The 13,282-nt window shown below is 41.0% G+C and overlaps 1 protein-coding gene across 2 annotated transcripts in view; it reads right to left on the reverse strand.

The window, feature by feature from the left end:
- Positions 1 to 13,282, reverse strand: part of LOC141958853 (potassium voltage-gated channel subfamily KQT member 1-like) — a 513,504-nt gene that overhangs the window by 496,770 nt on the left and 3,452 nt on the right. The window contains exon 1 of one of the 2 annotated variants that reach the window (XM_074901811.1): positions 7,837 to 7,874. The exons of the other annotated variant lie outside the window; for it this stretch is intronic. The gene's annotated coding sequence lies outside the window, so the exon portion shown is untranslated. Of the gene's footprint in view, positions 1 to 7,836; positions 7,875 to 13,282 lie in introns of those variants that run through there. 2 annotated transcript variants of the gene reach the window in all.

Here is a 13,282-nt window from a genome sequence, read left to right on the forward strand (position 1 = left end):
CCTGCCTGAAATGCTAGGTGTGCTTTCTGGCCTGCTGCGGTAGCAGTATCTGATCTAGCTACATTAAAGTGAGTGTCCCGGAGCAACATGTCCTCAGGGAGCAGGAAACCTGCAGTCCAATAGCTGTGCCATCTTGTCAGATGTTAAACACAAGACTTGATGTGGAGTACAAGCTTCCTCCTTGCTCTGTGCAAAGCAAACAGATTCTTCAGACAACAGCAGGATGACTTACATGAGCTTAGTGGTACTAGCTTCAGAAAAAGAGAAAAGCAGGATGCAAGCCTGAAAAATAATCCCTAACAGTACGGAAATTAATAGCTTCAACAACAGTGCCATTTTTGCAGCTGTGTTCCACAGTGTTTTGTATGTGGAACAAACCACTCTGAATTGACAAAAACTGTATTTTATTGTCCATACATTTCAAGTATCACTGGGAAATGCCGTGCAAGGTTATTTAAATTTCATTCTTTCCATGAATAACACAAAGAAAAGATACTGTTCAGCAGGTATATACAGCATTAGTCATTAGACAGAAGATCCAGAATACAGAAAGAAATTTTTTTTTCTAGTGTGTATAATCTCAGTAAAAAGCTCTGTCTTTCCAGTACTATCTACCAGCAGAAAGTAGTGAACACACCAAGACTTTCAGTTCTACTGCTCAGGCATGCACTTGTGATGGTTTTCTGTTGGCTTCCTCCAGGCTCTGTGAGAGTCTTACACCATCCAGCTTTGAGTCCCAGAAGACAGGTTCCTCTGAGTGTAAGAGGTGCCTAGAACCAAGGCCTTCCCAATAGCAAGAGCTCCTTTTTGATCACAGCTACCTAAAATGCTGGAAACGTCCCCCACTAGCGATGCTTTACATTTCAAACACATCTGTTCTTCTTTTTTCCAAGGAATCCCAGAGGACCTAGACCTGAGATGCTCTAATAATTCTGCTGTACAGTCTGAGAGCTGCTGTAGTCTGTCACAGAGTTACAGAACCATCTTGGTTGGAAAAGACCTTGAAGATCATCCAGTCCAACAATTAACCTCACACTGACAGTTCCCAGCTACACCAGATCCCCATGTCTTCTCCATGAAGACAGAAACACCTGCTGAAGTGAGTGGGAATGGCAAGTCCCTAATTACTACTCCTCACAACCAACATGAAAGTAGATCTTCTCATTCTCTACTTGAAGTGTTTAGAAATTGAACTTGAAACAGATAAGGGAAAGTATTACCAGCCAGATTCAGACAGGCTGAAGATGGCAAAAGTAAGAGCATTTTAAGCTAGGCATAAAAACATCTATAAAACCAAAAATGGTACTGTTCCAGGCAGTGATCTTACAGTATATAATTTCCCTTTCACTTAACACAGAATCATTTCTGTTGGAAAAGCCCTTGAAGCTCCTCCAGCCCAGCCATTAACCCCACACTGACCGTTCCCAACTCCCCCAGATCCCTCAGCGCTGGCTCAGCCCGACTCTTCAACCCCTCCAGGGATCCCGGGGACTCCCCCCTGCCCTGGGCAGCCCATTCCAACGCCCAACAGCCCCTTCTGCACAGAAATCCTTCCTCAGAGCCAGCCTGACCCTGCCCTGGGCAGCTTGAGGCCATTTCCTCTCCTCCTATCATTTGTTACTTGGCTCCAGAGACTCATCCCCCCTCTCTGCCCCCTCCTGGCAGGGAGTTGCAGAGGGCCAGGAGGTCTCCCCTCAGCCTCCTCTTCTCCAGACTGAACCCCCCCAGTTCCCCCAGCCGCTCCCCAGCAGACCTGTGCTCCAGACCCTGCCCCAGCTCCGTTGCCCTTCTCTGGCCACGCTCGAGTCATTCAATGGACTTTTTGGGGTGAGGGGCCCTAAACTGAACCCAGTGAATTGACGTGGACACAACCTCAGTGTGAAGAAGCTGCTCTCCCCTCCCACTGGATATGTGTGCCCTGTAGGGGAGGCAGGAGAAGGCTGGAGCTGAGACCCTTGAGGTGCCATTCAGGACCCATGGTTTACATATGAGCCCCAGAGATATGTTTTAGCCCTTGCTGGTGATGCCTCTGCCACAGCTGTTCATACTCTCAGTGAGGATATTTCCACAGGCTATTGGAAAGAAGCCATGGGATTGAGCTGGGTGAGTAAGTGGCATCTGTGTTACGACAAAGGTGCTGGAGACAAGTAGTGGAAACAAAGGTCAAGTCCTCCCTACACTCCAAGTAAATCCACTCCCATAGAAACAGACAATCCTTTTGCACCTTTTTCACCAATACAGTGGAACAACTTTCCCTCCTCCCTCTGATATCTTTAAACCATCAGTCAGTGCATACTGCCTTCATATTTTTTTAAGGTTACTGTCTCTGTCATTGAGCCATGCACCAGAATGCAGGTTAGTTTTGACCAGTCTAACCTTAAAGATAAATGGCTTAATTAATTGCCAACTGATCTACAGAATCCAACAAACTACAGCTCTGTTGCCTCTTAGGCAATCAGGAAACCTCCTTGTGAATCACTCCTAACAGCCTCTGGGATGCTAAACATAGCTCTAACCAATGACCCTTCTAAACATACTGGAGAAAAAAACCATGGGCAAGAGCCAAATTCCCTATAAGAGCAGAACAATAGTTGAATATGTGGTAACCACATACAAACCTTTAGCAAGACTCATCACTTAATACTACTGGTTTGTCTTTTGGTCTCACTTCATGTTTTGGTTTAAGAAACAAGCTGTTCCTCAAAATGCAATGGCAAAGTCTACCAGTGTTAACCTGTCAACAAGTGACAACCAGATCCTGGGTCTCCCTAAATATTTCTGATTAGATTTCTGGAACACTTTTAGGTAGGGTAAGTGGAGGGGTGTGACTTTAATATTGTTGGTTTGGGGTGAAACTATTTAAAGCTTGTCATGTGGCAATTTCCCTTTCCCCACCAGCTGCCAATTTGGCCTTCTTATGTTCCCCGTTATCCATACCCTCTCCTGCAGCGGGAAGTTCTCTGTGCTGCAGGGTGGTGAAAACAGGGTGTGATTGTTTACTTGCTTGCAAGCAAGTTATTTACACCAACAGAGAACAGGCTCACTTGTTGGCAGCTGTTCAGTTCCTAAAGGGAACAAGCTGATAAGGAGGAGACATAAATAATTATCAACCAGTACTGTTGGTCTACTCGTTCCTATCCTAAAAGAACTGAGGTGCTGTTTTCTGGCATTTTTGAGTCCTCTTTGAGTCTTTCTGTGATTCCCAATGATGCCAAGCCATAGGTTGAGCTATTACTTCAGCAAACACTTGTTTTCCTTTTCTACCATATACCTGCTATAAATAGAGGAGCATTTCCTTGCAAAACACCTGGCTTCCTTTTCCTTCAAAATTTTACTTTTGTGAAGACAGAAACTTAGCCAGATCACCTATGGCAAGACTTCTCACTCTCTTTTTAAAAAGAAAAAAGAAAAAGAAGAGTTTTACTTATCAGAAGAAAGAAGATTATCTGAGAATTCTTCATTTCATTTTGGATTCTCACTTAACCCAGTTCACACCAACAGAAGAGCCATGTTTTCCCAAGAGGGGTCTTGCTGCTGTACACTAAATTTTAGTATTTCTTGGTTTCTCCTAAATCCCTTAAACCTCGTGGATACAAAAAAAAATACAACTGCTTTGTCACCAGTGTTTTTAAATGATTATCTTTAAATCTGTTTCATGCGCTAAGAAATTTAAGTAAGAAGTGCTGGTGCATTGGACTATTGATCAACAGGGGTTAAAGGTCACAAACGACTGCCTCTGTGTCCTGATCTTCCTAAACACTGCTTTGTTTTGGAGAGTAGCTAGTGTGACTGTAAACATGCTTCTGTTGTTATTGTAACCAGGGACAAATTCTGTTTCATAGATAACTGGCCATGAGCATGGCCTACTGAAGCCTGCAAACACTTGGAACTAGTAGGTGAACTACAACACTGAGAGCACAATGATGTCAAGTACTTTATCAAGGGTGAACTCTCTCAAGGTCGTGCTATAACAATCTCATTTTCCATGGAAGACAAGCCTATTGAAAGCTCTTAAAGGAGAAGTATTAATCATTCCTCCTTTTAAGTTTTGATTCAAATAATGCCATTTCTAGCAAAGACTATCTGTGCATGTGTTTTTTTTGGTGTTTATTTACTGCAGATAAGTGTACTTGAAGTGTTGATATATGAGATTCTTATGGGAATGTTATCTCTTGAATAACAAAGATATGGGTGAGGAGGGGACAAACTTATAAACTGGTAGACAGAGAGATACCCCTTGGCAACAAAATACAAAATATTGTCCTTTTGGGCTTGCCAAACTTAACTGATTCTGAAAAGTTGCGTTTAGAGAAGAAAACACTTTTAGAAAAATGTGAGCTCTACAGTGAAAGAAAAATCAACAAAAATTATTATAGAACAGCCACTGAAAGCTTTGCTCTGTAGTATTTAAATGCCTTGATCATGGGTCACTGATGTTTTTAACATGAGACATGTCTTCCCCCTGCTGTGCTCCTTCCTCAACACTGAGCTGCTGTGACTTACTTCGCTATGTGAAAGTCCTTCAGCTGGATAATCACAAATGGCTTATATATGTCTCCAGTTGAAATTATATCCAAATCCTTTTCTTTTTTTAAAAAAAATTTCTTGGATAATTTTTTTTTATCCTATCTGTTTGCTCCAAGAAGATGTGGAGCCAAAATGTTCTAGTTTACTAACACACCAGCACAGAAGAAATCCAGTTGCTTCAGCTGGAGTTAAATTACAAGAAAATGAGATGATGGTTTGAGGCTAATATGTCCAATTAAATCTATTTGCAACTACACCCATTGGAGCTTCAGCTTTTTTTCTTGATGACAGACGACAGAGTTGTCCAGCTGAGACCGATAGCTTTAAGACAGTCTAATGTTAGGGAGAATAAATGAGTTTAGCCAACAGAAAGTTCTTTGAGGGGCTCCAGAGGCATGGGCTGCTTTTTATTTTAAGTGGTTATTTTGTGGCAGGAAAATGAAGGAGAGCATTTCCATTTTTTCTTGTTATAAAAGTGAAAGATATTCTCATTTCTGAGTGCATGAAGCACTTCACTTTCTTCTAAATGGAACTATACTGTCTGTGTTGAATAGCCATGCGCTTCTAGAAAACATTCCTGCTAGTCTGAATAAAACCTCATTCCTGGTGCTTACACATTTTTGTTATCCAAAGGAGTGTCTGACTAAGTCATAAAGAGAAGGTTGTCCGTGTGCCTTTGTTGGCAAGTTTTGATGTTCCTCAGTTCTCTCATAGATCTGTTTCCAGGCTCCTGAGGCTTGGTGTTTTGTCGAAAGGTCTGGTGCTTATACATATGCGATCATACACAAATTAGAGTTGGTTGGAAATTTTGGTAAAGGAACAATTTTTCTGCTGAAAATACCAATATGTTAAAATTAGAAAGTAGTCTGGGAATGTGTTGGTTTCAGCAGAACTGGAGAAAGAGACCAGACAGGTTTTAATGGAAGCTTGCCTTTGGACTCTACTAACAAGCAGGCTGCCTGGCAGGGAGTTTGGGCATATCTGACTTTCTGTTGTGCCCCAGAATAAAATATTTTCAGAGATTTGAAGGCCTCAACCAAAGAAAAAAATCCACCTATAACACGGATATACTGAGAATATCTGTTTTCAGTGTTTTCTTCAGCTCATTCTAGATTGCATCCAGAAATGCCTGGTAGCCCCATTGCATGTAACATGAAGCTTGGCTCCAGTCAGAAGTAACTAGCTAATATTTCTACAGCACCTAGAAAATTTTAAAAGTAATTTACAAATACACCCCATTATTCCATATTTTTCTTGAGACCTTTCACCAGCATGTATAAATTATCACAAACCAGCCTGAATCAATAGCCAGTACCAATGCTGTTCAAATCACAGCATGACCTACACATCAAACAAAAAGATCTCTCACTTCAAATCAACCTTCTGAATCAACTGCCCAAAGATATGTTATTTTTAAAACATCCACAGCTATTAGTAATCAGCACTTCACATTTTCAAAGCATTTAACAGTCTAACATATTTGCTGCTCTTTAAAGAGCACTAAGATTTGGATTTTGCCTCTCCTCTGTCTTTATCTGGCAGTAGTCCAGAACAGATAAATTACATTCATGCATCCATTACAATTGCCAGAAGCACTGATCTTACAGAAACCTTCTTTTCAGTGCCCTGCCGTTCCGAGGATTTAAGCTCCCCAATTCAACCGAGTGCCTGTATCTTCCACTAACATCTGTACTGCTACATTTGTCTTTTTTGCTCTTATCTTCATATATCTTGTTACCAGAGTGTCTGGATGTCCTCTCCTTCCCTGGGCACAGGAAAGGTTTTATGCTATTTTTATTCAATGTCACTAAGACTCTGTAGAAGAGACCTAAACAGTTCTTTAAATGTTGACACAAACAGTTCATCATCACAAATTCATGATAAGAGTTCATGATTCTGAAACATTTATCATTGACCTTGACTGTGAGACAAAAAAATCAGTAGGTTTCAGCATGTGTTCTATGACACATCTCCACAGGGACAGGAAACTACTACCACCATTTACAAAGAAACACCAACCTCTTTGTAGTACTCACATTAATTAATGTTTCTTAAGTTCAGTATCAAAAAAGGGAAAGGATAAATGCATATAATGATGCTTTGCAAATACATCCAGTAAAAAGTTAATGCCAGCTTGCTTATCATGAAGACATTTGAAACACTCTTCTTGAATTTGATACCACGTGGAGTCCACAAGTTAATGACCAATTGTAATGTTAACATCAAGGAATATCTTTTTATTTTGCCGATTTATGTAAAACAGGGTTTTTTTCCACAAAGGCATAAGCAAATTCCATAAATAGCACCATATCAATGCCACGCTACAGTATTTGTTTTCACTACAGAAACAAATGGTTTCACTATAGAAATAACATTAGCCTGTGGGGACATTAATGCATATTCATTGCAGAGTCTATTACAAAATTGAGCTTCTAGAATAAGATGGATTGAATTTCTTACATAAATGATGGAAAAAGTCATCAATAATTTCAAAAAATGAAAATAAAACTTACGTAGCCTGTGGCTTTGTGCCCTGTGGTTAGGTTATTCTGTGCCTAAAGTGAAGTACGCTCAGATCAAAGTTCTTCCTTGGGAACTTTCGTAACATCTCTCTCCTGAAAAGACTCTTTGATGCCAAACAATCTAAGTGAGCTCAAAGTGTTTTCATCTTTGGGGTTGTTAATTTATCTCTCCTCTTTCCAAATGCTTATTTTAACAAAACATAAAGAAGCTTAATATCTCTGACATGTCTCATCCTCCGTCAATATTAGTTGAAACTTGCCAACTGGCTCAAGTGTTTTTGGTAAGGCACTTTCAGACAGACGCGCTCAGACAGTGTGGTTGCATAAACCTCATTTCCTTAGGAAAAGAGGCTAAAAATTAATAACTGTCCCCATGTATTTTTAGAACAGCTGAATCTTGGAACTTTACAGAATCCTAAAGACAATTCTGTTTAATATTAGTGCATCTCCATTAGCAATTTAAGCCATTCCACCATATCATCCTGTTGAACACGCAACCCTAAGCAGTAAGAAGAACATTCCACTTCAATAAAATTAATAATTTTTTAGTTTCTTCCCTTTAATATTGCTCTTTTTTTGGTACCTGAAGTTTATCATCATACACAAGACATCAGCTTAATACCTCTCTGTAGCTAGTAGATAAATGAAAAGTAGCTATTGTAGTTCTACACTGGAAAACTTGTCAGTTCAATTTCTGTATAAAATGTACAAATAAATGTTATGCTGTCAAGAAACACCCTGAGCCCAGTAATGATAATAATAATAATTTTTAAAAGTCCTAACTTACCCTCATGAAAGTACATCATGTCCAGACCTAAGCTGTGACATCAAGGTCAAAACCAGAATCTCGAAAGCAGTCATATGCTTATAATGACTCCGAACTTTAGTTTAGCTCATGTTGGTCATATTACAATCACATCATTGGGAAAAAAAAATAAATCTGCTTGCATTCTAGAGATAATAACAGAAAGGACAGAAATGGGAATTTGATGGTCCCTTTTCTGATAAAGTTACAAATAATGGACTACAAGCTCCATTTACAGATAAAACCAGAAGCAGGAGAACACTATGCTAATTTACTTGCTATATATACTTAGTTTCACTAACTGAGAGCTGCTACACTCAAATAACAAAGAGATATGCAGGCAAGTGCCCCACAGTCATTTAAAGGAACTACTAGACCCTTATACTTTTGCCTTTTAATGTTCTTTACATCAGCAGCGGTTGTATGCCAAACAAAAATGGAATATCAGGCACAACGGTGGCTCTTAACTTTGATTGCATTAACGGAACACAACTACAGCATTTCTTACATGAAATTGAGGGAAGTAAAGAAAAAATTGAGAAAGCAAGGTTTGAAGACAAAAAACAATAAGAGAAAATTGTAATTTTTAATTTGTCCCAATAATTTGAACTTTCTTCTTCTCGTATTACTCATGGTGGCACAGACCTCAGTACATAGAACTTTTTCTAAAGGAAAAAACCCTTAGCTGGCCAGCCCCCCTTTTACAAACATGTTCTTGATCTTCTGTACTTTCCTCCCAAAGTTTTCAGTTAGTGGCATTATTGATATTGTTCATATTTTTGTAAGGATCATGCACTTTTAAATTACTGAACAGTAATTCTTTAGATGAGTTCTTTTCAACTCATGTATGTGTTCTTTTCAACTCATGTGTCTCTCTATGAAGAAGCTGTGGGAGCCAGTCCAAAGGAGTAGAGAGGTAACAAAGCAGACTTAGGGCATGTTTTAATATGAAACTGAGCCAACACTGCAGTTCTCTGGTGGCAAAAAGGAGAGTTCTCTGGTGGCAAAAAGGAGAGTTCTTCCTTCTCCCATTCCAGTTCTGGCCAAGGGGTTAGTACCGGTTCCAGGACCATCAGACCACTCGCTGACACGATGTAACTCCTTAAGGTATCAAAAGCTACTCACTTTCTTGCCGGGCTAGATTTCTGCCAATAAAGTGAGTTGACTTAGCTTAGGAGGGCTACAGTGAGTGCCAGAAGCATCAAACATTATGCAGGAGAAATGTGTGACCAGGAGAGGAGAAGGGAAGGTTAGAGAGAGTACCTTACCCCTTTTGGTACTGGTAAACTATTATGCTAGGTCTTGTGAAAACATATTCAAGGGAGGACATTCTCCCTATCTTTCCCATGCAGTCAGAGAGACAGACAGCATCCCCTAGGAATGATTCAGAGCAACAGCCATTATTCTCTCCAAGTCAACGTTTGGAGGAGTTGTTTCCCCATAAATCATAAGGGAGCCTGGAGACCAGACTTTGTTGCTAGGCAAACTCTGCATTTGTGAAATGTTTTGCAGTCAAACCAGGTGGTCTGCAGTACTTGCCAGATGATTTGCAGTGTTACTTTTCAATTATTCCGTACAATTTTATATTAAATTTAACAGGTGATTATGATCCACTAGGAGCACTAAGGGAAAAATGGTGGACAGCACTTCAAGATGCTAAATGTGCATTACTAACTTGACAGAAGACCATACACTTCTTCCTGCCGGGCGAGTTTTTTGCTGGCATAAGTTGAACTGGCTATCCAAGGACATCCTAGAGCTGGCAGGAGCAAGCTGAATGGCTAAGGTGAGGAGGGGAGCAGAACCGGAGATGGTTTGTTAGAAATGGGCCGTTAGATCAGCTCACCCCATCCCATGGGAAGTTATGGGATATAAAGACTGGTCTAACTTTTAAATGAGAGCAAGGTCTAACACTCATTTAACAAGTGGCTAAACCAGCACAAAGCCACCTGGAACAGCTGCAAGTTCTCACTTTAACTTTCGCAGTGTTAAACGACAAGAAAGTGGCAGGCCTGAGAACACAATGCAAGAATCCCTCTCATGGGCCTCCCTCTTGCCTTAGACTTGCCTCCCTTTTCAACCAGCCTGTGGTTTCTCTACTGACTGCCAGCAAGCCTTCCAGCTGCTCTAACTCCAGCAGTGATGCTGACATCCGTTCGCTAAGAACTGGACTGAGACCAACAGCTCCTTTTGTATCTCCCCACAGTCATTACTTCTTCTTCTTCACTATTGACTTGGACGAGATTCAAACCAGTTGCCTATGGGTGAAAGGTTCCTTCTCCCGTCATGAATTCCATGCTCCCTCTTTCCCTTAGCTTCCAGCTGTCATCTCCTACCCCTTCTTCTTCCCAGTGGCTCTCTGAGCTTCTTGACCATTTTCAGCTGTCCCACAGTTCCAGCTTTTTGTGCCTATACCCAGCCTTCCGATCTCCAAAAGCTGCTAGTCCTCTTTTCTTTGTGCTTCCTGCTTAAGTCTGCTTCTCATTGTTCTTGAGCTAGCCTGCTCTTGTATTGCTTTGTCTCCAGTTTCAGCATCACTGGCACCAGTCTCAGTTTCTATGACAATCCAATCTAGCATTCTGTCTCCTGGTCCCAGGTTCTCCTCTGTCCCTCTTTCACCAGACCCAGTGTAGACATTTGTTCTGCTTCCTCACTTCTTAGTCCAAGTGTTACCCACCCAGGTTCTCTCTAAGCTTCTGTCTTTTAACTGGAAAATTCAGCCACACAGCCAACAGCAGCCGAAAATTAGAAGTCACTGAATGTTCCAGAGAAATGGAGAAGATAGGACAAAGCAGTTGGACTGCAGTTAGTAAAAACAGCAGAGTGTATCTGAGGGGAAAAGGTACTGTGGATCCACATTTCTTGCTGAGATATATGGCCACTTAGCCTCAGCACAAATCTGTGCAAACTCAGTTGTTTTTTTTCCTGGAAACTGAGCTGGTGCAGCTGTGCAGCACAGGGCTGCACTGTGATGCAGACATAGCCTTCGGCTGACACAAGGTGGCCTCTATCACTCACAGAACAAAGTAACATACGACAGCAAGAAGTTACCTCTTCTACCTGAACACAAGGGAAACCATACTGTTCTATTAGCAGTTACCACTTCAGTGTGAGTGCCCGTGGGTGCACATATAGTGGTCCTCTTCTTTCACAGAATCATCTGGGTTGGAAAAGACCTTGAAGATCATCCAGTCCAACCATTAACCCCACACTGACCATTCTCAACTCCCCCAGATCCCTCAGCGCTGGCTCAGCCCGACTCTTCAACCCCTCCAGGGATCCCGGGGACTCCCCCCTGCCCTGGGCAGCCCATTCCAACGCCCAACAGCCCCTTCTGCACAGAAATCCTTCCTCAGAGCCAGCCTGACCCTGCCCTGGGCAGCTTGAGGCCATTCCCTCGGGGCCTGGCGCTGGCTCCTTGGCTCCAGAGACTCATCCCCCCTCTCTGCCCCCTCCTGGCAGGGAGTTGCAGAGGGCCAGGAGGTCTCCCCTCAGCCTCCTCTTCTCCAGACTGAACCCCCCCAGTTCCCCCAGCCGCTCCTCATAAGACAATGGGCTTGAGTCACACCTTCCTACTTCTGGTTCTTTGCCTCTACAAAAGGCGGCAGAAAAGCTGGACCATCTTCTCCACCCTTTGTCTATGACCAAGGCAGCCGGCAAAAACTTGGCAGTGTAACATTCCTCACCACAATTATATTCTAGCACTTTGAGCATCTACACTGAATTCTGGTTTTGGTTTATGATCATTGCTACCTGATGTCTAAACAGGGGTCAGATAATCCTATTATCAGGGAAATTTTCCAACTTCACCCCTCACCACTCACTTCACATGTATGTGAACACAATATTTTAGCCAAATGAAGGCCATTCCAGTTGTAATTAAATGTATGTTTCTGAAACATAAATTCATCATATAAATAAGGCTCCACTTACAATTAAATGATTTAAATGTGTGGATTTGCCAAGTAACTTCATTACCATACATAACTCATCACCAATACATATTATACTTTCCACTCAAAAGATAAAATATGGGGGTTAAACCCTATTATCTTAACATTTGGATGTGATTTAAGCAAGTGCATGGCTGAGTTCAGAAATCAAATTCAAGCCAGGCACACATTTCTTTTTCTGGACTGAGGACCATATGGCAAACAGCTGGACTCTTAACATATATTGACATCCAACACCTTAAGGCTCTTACATAGCCACAAGAACTGGCTGGTTAGGATCAATATTTTGCTATTGAATGTCACAGCTGTTTCTCAAGCCCTCACCTCTTTCTAACTTGTCAGTGAGATCCTCTGTTCTTGGGGATTTCAGGAGTTAAGTATTTTACAGTACTTCCAGTGAAGGTGAAAATTACCTAAGTGAGAAGGTTTCCAGGACGGGGAAGCGGGGGGGGAATTCTCAAGCAAACACACCCCTTCAAATGTTTTGGTTTGAAACCATAATTTTAGCCTAGAATAACTCCACTAAAACAATAGAAAATCCAGATTTAAATAGCCAAAAATCTCTTTTCTAACACACATTATAAAGTGCCTTAAAAGCATGAGTTTACTCCCTTAAGAGAAACTTGAAGTATCAGGCACACTAGAAATATTATAGGAGATGAGATTATCTTGGTACTTTCAGAACGCAAAGGAAGGTCACCTCCTGGAGCACTTGCTGTTCCCTCGCCTTGCCTCTTTCTGGAAAGTTAGGTTCTTTCTAGCAGAACTGGCTCCAGATCAGAACAGTCTCCAGTCCCTCTTGGATAGAAACATCCCACAAGTTTTTACATGAGTTATGTGGCCTTTGTGGCATACGAAGGACAAAAGGACAACGAAGGGTCGCTTCACATCCAGCTCCTCCAAGCTATACAACTATCAGCTACATACTTGGAAGATTGGGTTTGTTATGAAAATAGTCATCATCAGATTAACTCTACATAAATTACCCCAAAACCACTGATAGAACATGGGAAACTTTTAAAATAAATTACAGGTTGTTCTCATTTAAGAAATTAATTGTATTTTAGATTAACACTTTATTGCTTTAACAGTGTTTAAATTTAATGATACTTAATGTTAGCTAGTATGTTCTTTCCAAAACAGAAATGTGTTATATAAATGAACACACCATGTAGCTCTTAGGATAATTGTTAGGGCAAATATACTGAAGAGAAAATGCTGGCCAAAAAGTATGTTTAAAAAAATCTCCTTTCAAGCAATCTCAAAGAAAAAGCTCTTAAAAAAGGTTGATTTACATGTTCTTTCATTTAAATTAGGAGTCCTTTTATTGTTAAAAAAAAAAGTTTTCTGTTAGTAATACCAATCTTTTCTCCAATTTTCTACTACGGGAGGTGGGGGTGTGTGTGTATAGATTTTTAGGTTTTTATTTTAATACCCATTGCAGAATATAAGTATATATTAAAGGTCAACTTTAG

Source organism: Athene noctua, chromosome 3, assembly GCF_965140245.1.
Source record: "Athene noctua chromosome 3, bAthNoc1.hap1.1, whole genome shotgun sequence".
Classification (NCBI taxonomy): domain Eukaryota; kingdom Metazoa; phylum Chordata; class Aves; order Strigiformes; family Strigidae; genus Athene; species Athene noctua.